The following is a 7163-nucleotide window of genomic DNA, read 5'->3' as shown; positions in this document are numbered from 1 at the left end:
ATTACTTCTCGCAAACGATCTTTTTTCACACCAATACTAATGTTAATCCATGGAGGAAATTTGATTCTCTCTTCCAATTCACTTTCTACACTTTTGTCAATGCCGAGATTCCTCATGTTACGGCAGTTCAAACTCATTCCTACGTCAATGTCATCCGGCCAGTTAACAATGTGTATAGTCTGGTATTGCCTAAGCACACCGTCTCCTGCCTCGTCAAAACCAACTACCATTGTTTTATCTAGTGACAAACATGTCAAAGTTTTGCTTTCGCAGTTAATCGCTGCACGGTACTTTAATAGCCAATCTAACCCGATAATTACTTCCGTAGTTAAGTCTGGCACGACGACAAATCGTGCCCCACATATCTCGAAGTTGACAAAAATCTGTTTTGTGACCTGTTTACTGGCCTTCCCAGTAGCACCGATAATTTTCACTCCTGTTACTGGCATAACTACGATGCCAGGTCTGTCTTTCAGTAACTCAAATATTTTCCCAGATACAGCACTCAATTCTGCACCGGTGTCAATCAACACGTTTAGTTGTAGGTCGTGCATATTAACAGACACTATTACCCGTCTACACTTGTCCTCGACTGTTTCTTTATTTTCCCACAGTAAATCCTCGTCTATATCCAGGTCATTCCAGAAAAAACCATCCGGCTTTGATCCCAAATCCGGCTTATCTGGCGGCTTTTTCAGCCTCTGTTCACATACAGTTTTAATTTCAACACGTTTGTCCTGAGGCTTTGTCTGTAGCTTCGCCTCCAATACCGAAACCTTTTCCTGTAAGTCGTCAACTAGCGAGTGTTGCTTTGCTATCAATTCACTAATTGTCACCTTCGTTGATTCCTCTTTAGCCAGATTGATCTCATCTGCCAATCTACCTGGAGAAATGTGCCCAGTAGTATCTGCAACTACTTCCTCTGGATCTGCGCAACCCACACTGCTATCGTCTGACCATATAATGTCAGCTCTAACCTCATACACGCTGTAATCCACATGCTTTTCTACCAATCGTGTCCGGCTATCACTAAAATTCTCGTAATCTTTCTCCTCAATACTTTCGCAATGTTTAAACTGGATGTTCGCGTCGGATGGGTCGGCTACTTCTACCACTACAACTTTCGGTAAAGTCTGCCGGTTAGGGCCAGAACTTTCCGTTACTACTTCAACATTCAATTCCTGCGGGACGAAACACGACGCATCTTGCTCGTGCTCCCCCTTAACATCAACTATTTCTAGTAAAGTCTGCCGGTTAGGGCCAGAACTTTCTATCACTTCACAATCACTATCTTCCCGCGGGACGAGACGCGGCAAATCCTGCCCGCGCTCCCCATAAACACTTCTCCCGTTCAGGCCCCTATAATCTCTTAGTTCGTCGTATAAGCGACCGAACTGCCTTAACCAGACCTCATCCCTCTCTGCATCCCCTCGCTCGATGACGGACGTTTTATCCGACATCTGATCTTCTTTCAACACTTGCGAATCATTCTTAAACTCAATCTCCAATTCCGCTGTGGGTATTACAGCTGCCACTTTATAATCGATTTCCGGAACACTACTTAAATTGTTCTCACTGACAGGCAATGTATTTTCTACTGCCGTGTCTACAGCCGATCTACTACTTGTGGGCGCACTCCTTTCTCCTAATACTGGCACACACTCCCGCCGTTGATTATTCCATATCGAATTTTCATAACGAGGACACCTGGGTTTTCTCCTGCTATTGGGCCGCCAAAATTTCTCCACGCCCGGTCGGCCCCTCACCGGTGCGGCTAATGGTTTCCCTGTCTCGTCCCAGCAGATACGGTCCCCGGATGCTGCTGAGGCGGCTGATCACACCCTTTGGCGTTATTACTATTCTATGAAGCCCGTATCACGTTAGTATGATACTGGTTTCCGTCATTCCTGTTATTATTTGCATTGTACCGATTGTTATTACGATCCGAACCATTATTGTTATTGCTGCCATGATTGCGGTATGCATTATTCCCATGGTTATCGTTGTTATGGTTGCTGTGGTACCCGTTGTTGTTACCACGGCCTCGACCACTGTCGCGATTATTGCGCCAATTGTCCTCGTCCTCCACTCTTTCCAGGAAATCATTTATTGTTCTGTAATTGCTCCCTACGTAGCGTTTTGTATCATCTGGAAGCTTTTTGTAGAGCTCCCAGACCATTTCGGGTTCCGTGCGGCGATCACGCAAGTATTCCAACTTGCGGATCCGGCCCTCACAAAACTCCTTCATCGAACCGCGCGAATTCGCATCGAAAGGCCTCGATACGACAAATTCGCGCCAGACACTTTGCTGTTTTTGCTCTGACCAGTATTCAGCCAGAAACAAATTTTTAAATCCGTCAAAAGTCAGGTCCGTAATGTTGAGGTTTAAGCCCCAACGCTTGGCATCACCAGCCAACACATCAATAATCGCATTAATTTTTCTCTCATCAGTCCATGATCTGGGTAAAACTCTTTCACAATTCTTAATAAAATCCGTCGCGTGTATACCGCCTTTTTTCAAGGGGTCGAACCGCTCCTCTTTCGTCAACAATTCCGAACTATGTGCATAGATCGGCACATAGCTCTGTTTTTCGTCAAGTTTCTTTTCTAATTCGGACACTCTCGTAATTACTTGGCAAGTGATTGTCACAAGCGTTTCTACTTCCCTTTTTTTCTCTTCGCAGGTATTAGCCTGCTTCGTCACTTTGGTATCTACTTCGGATACTAAAGCCTTTAAAGTTTCCACCTTCTTTTGATCCTCTCTTTTCACTAATTGAATTTGTTCCGTCACCTTATTCTCGATGATCGGAGCAACTGATTCTGCTACACTTTTCTCGATTCTGCTAATTTCGGAATAAAAACGAGTATTTATGCTCGGAATTTCCGCCTGACCGCCTATTATTTCCTGTTTAAGATTACCGATTTCGCTATTAATCACAACAATAACTTCTTTGATTTTATCAACTTTTGTGTTAACAACTCCAACATTGTTGTTAAAAACATTAATAGCTTTGTTGTGACTGTCTAGCTTTCGTTCAATTTTTTCAGACTGAGCTTCTTGATTGGCCGATTGTCTCTTGATTTCGTTAATCAAAACATTCAATAAATCAGTTAAATTCCCGGGAACTACCGGTTTTACTTCCGTAGCGGCTTCCTCTTTAATTGTCCCCCGTATTCGTCAACAAGGGATTCGCATTTGATTTTCACTTCCGACTCCGAAACATTTTCTAAAGTGTGGAATTCCATTTCTGCTCTTTCTTGCGTTTCGGCGGTCGCGTCTTTCATGCTAGCCGCCTGTCCCTGAACAATGGGTACCGCGGTGCGCGTTCCCCACTGTTCGACCGATGGTTCCTTATCCAAGCCTACCAAATTTTGGTAATTGTTGCCTTCACTCATTTTAATAATTTTCAATATAAATGCCAAATCTCAATCTAATTAGGATTCCTCACACTAATATTCTCGCTGACGTATCGACCATTTCGTAACCAGTACTTTGTTACGAGATTTGTACAATGCAAAATTCGTGTCCAGAACAACCTCAAATTTGAAGATTGTCCTGTCACCAGGTCGCCACGTGTAACCTCCCCCTCACTTATCGACCTTAATGACAGTGAAAAATGAAACCGCGTGTACCTAATGGGAATTTTGGAAAAGCAATCGTCACCGAAGTTAACCTGTCGGTAAAGAGGGAGGAAAGGGTTACATCTAAATGAAAGAAAAAATGCAAGTGAAACTGGTGGAAATTAATTTTGAAATAGGGATAAAGTTAATAAAGAAAGTAAATGTGCAGCCGTTACGTTAACAATCAACTAGCGGTAATTAGATATTTGGGATTTGGGGGAAATTACCGTCGCCAGTCCTATGGACAATTACTATAATAACTGAAAAGGAAAGGTTATTACACATATAATTAGCACTAGAAGCGTGGCAACTGAAGGTTGACACGTGTAGTGTGAAAACTGAAAGTTTGTCAGAAGTAATAAATTTCGCTACACTTAATTTAGCAAAAGAATTAATGAAACCGGAAAATCGAAAGTTAATTTAGTGACTGAAGTTAATAGTGAGCTTTCTTTCTGAAGCACATCGAAATACAGTTAGTCTTGGACTACCTCAACAATCATTTCTAAAGCTACTTGAATCTACGCAATTTAGAAAGAAGAGATTTAACTTTGAACTTGAATTAAACGATTCTGAACAATTAACAATAGTAAAATTTAGTACGTACCAAGCTGAGCTGCAGTCACAGGTAAGCTAAAATATGCTAACAAAACTCGCACTCTTAATTTGTGCTCGTGTAAGCTAAATATTGTAGCCATCTATGAATACTTTAACTGGACTTTGAAATTAAAGCAGTGAAATGGAATTATGCTGGCGTTTGAATTTCCACGACACTCGAGTTCATTTCGGAAAAGGAAGGGACCCTGCTTGGTAATGCACTTGGGACAATGAGCAACAAAGGTTCATGCTAAGTAGCTGTAATTTTGTGAGGCAAATGGAACAGTTTGAAAAGCTGAGGTCTGCCATACAGTTCTGAAACTTTACGTGCTTTTAGTCTTCCTTGTTGGTTGATTGAAGGTTTGAAGTCGTCGATCGAGGAGGTGGCGACAGTCACTCATTGTCGGCCGTCGCTGTTGCAGAAGCTGGATGTTGGCGCGCCTTCTTCTCGATACGGTCACCAGGCGAAACGGGCTCTTGATGTGCGCCAGCTAATGCTTCCCGTCCGCGACACCATGTCAGAAACTATCATCGCGAATCGAGCGCAATTACATGCTGCCAAACCCCGAAAGCGCGGCAACTCGCGGGAGCGTCACACAACACACCTGCTCCACTCGCTACTCCCGCCAGACTCCCACAGCTCTGCCCGCGCTCCACGCGGCAGAGTTAACACTACCAAAGATCCTACACACTTTGAGTCTTCACACGACCTATCGATGTAATCGTTCGATAGCAGTTTTCCCTAGGCAAGACCCAGCGTAAAAATACAAATAATCTTTACACAACAAACCAATTATACATCGACATAAATGCATAAATATATATATACAAATAGTAAAACAATTACAATATACGAAGACACAGAAATGTTATATATTCAGGTAACAAAATAAGGTAAACAAATTTATAGTACAATAGATAGAAATAGGAGGATATGCATTTCCAGCGTTACAACTTCTCGCTTCAAATGCCGATATATTTCGCAGAGTTGACTTCCACAGGAAACCCAATAAACAACATTGCAAATATTATTTGTATGAGTTAGCAATGTGAGCAGCCATGGTGAGAATTGGTGATGTTGTGATGTTGTGTCGCATATGTGCCGTTGCTGGTGATAAGACGGAAGGGAGATGGAATTTTGAGGCGATTACAGACTACTACTGCCGAATCTCAGCGTCCAGTGGACGGATCTTATCGTGGAATGGTTTTACGGCAAGCGTGAATGTCGATGTGTTTGGAATTTAATCTGTGAAACTGGGAAAAAATATGACGACCAGGAACTGTAGGCCATCATTTCTCAACTTCCCGTAAAAATGATGGCAATCGACTACTTACCACTCGCGCATAATCACACAGATGTGAGTTAGCAACTTAACTTGCGCGCGTGATCCTTATGGGCGTACAGATGACCATTATTTGCATATGAATTCTTTTTGTCTTATTCAGATCTGCTCGTAAATTCTTTATTTTCTGAGTAACTGTTTTTAAAATCATGACGACATTTCTTCTCCAGGTTTTCCTAAGCTGCTTCTTGGTTTCAGGAAGTCGAAATACATCGAGGCATACGGGAAATATGTTTCTCCCTATGGCAACCTTATGTTAAGCATTCTCGGTATTCGTGCGGTGTCAGGTGAGGCCTCTATCATACAATGGTACTCTCCATCGTCTTTGTCGGTAAAAACTTACTGTTGTGCTATCAGAGATCGTGTCGACGTGTGTGCGATGCTGGTGGTGGCCGTGGGAACGTGAACCCAGCAGCGAACTGCTCCGTACGGAGACTCCCCAAGCAGTCTGGACTGGTCCGCCACAGCCGCGACATCGCTGCTGCAGCCGAAAATGAATTACCGCGCATGCGCCGCATTACCAATTGTCTGCGCCAATTTATTTTGGCTGCTCTGGCCGACCTCTACGAAACTGTTGCAGTGGCGGGGGGTTTTCACTGAGTACCAGGACTGCAAACATGTGCTTGCCAGCAGCCAAACCATTAATTACGCGATATATTTTTTTCAAGGTGATAAACCTTTGCGTATCCCATCTCTAGAGACCGCTCTCATGCACCTCTAAAATTACAGCTACAGTACCAATAAACATTAAAGTATCAGGGTCTGCTCTCTACAGTATCTCTTACAACTGTCCGCGAAGACAGTTTGGACGAAGTTCTGGTTTCATGAAACTTAATTGTATGGTTATCTGTGAAGCAGGATCTTAGGCAGACAAGACAAAAGGTAAATTTTCCGAGCGTCCAAGAAAATAAAAGCACTGCTGCATCCAGCTTTCGATCTTGGCCTGAGCGTCCCTGGATTATGCAAGAATACCGTAGTGAAGAAGCAACTACATCGCTTATGACAGTTTCCACATGTCGTGCAGAACACTACCAGTACAGAAAATCGTGATACAGAAATATCGTAGCTTGCTGAGAACGCTCTAACGAATAAAAATTATGTCTGATGAAATAAAACCTGATCTGACACATCAGCGTTCTGAGACTATGCAACAACATCTCTTACCGGAACAGTGACGGTATGTCATTGGTGCCTGGGGCTGCCTCTTGACACTGAGGGAGCACACCAAAACTCAGTCAGTTGTCTGCGCTCTAAGAGGTGGCACCAGCGTCGCAGATCTCGACAAGACCTCTGGCATCATGTGGCTTCAGGTAGTTCATACTGGCGAAGACGCTGGAGGCCACAACTGAAATCTCAAGAAAGAGCGAACTGCTTTTCCTACTGTGTGTTGCGGTAGTGTTTTATGTGACACACAATTTATTATCTTCTCTGTGAATATGACCACGTTTTCAGTGACTCAGTGGGCAGTGTCTAACTTCAGTTTCAAATGTCTTGGCGTCAGATCTGCACGTGGTACTGAGACAATTTTTATGTCACTCATATTTGTCGTCTAGTGAAATGACTGTTGCAAGCTTAATGCCAGCAGAATGTTTACCTTTAATATAG

Source organism: Schistocerca serialis, chromosome 1 (assembly GCF_023864345.2).
Source record: "Schistocerca serialis cubense isolate TAMUIC-IGC-003099 chromosome 1, iqSchSeri2.2, whole genome shotgun sequence".
Classification (NCBI taxonomy): domain Eukaryota; kingdom Metazoa; phylum Arthropoda; class Insecta; order Orthoptera; family Acrididae; genus Schistocerca; species Schistocerca serialis.
The sequence above is the reverse complement of the archived record's forward strand: the minus strand, read 5'-3'. Positions refer to the sequence as shown.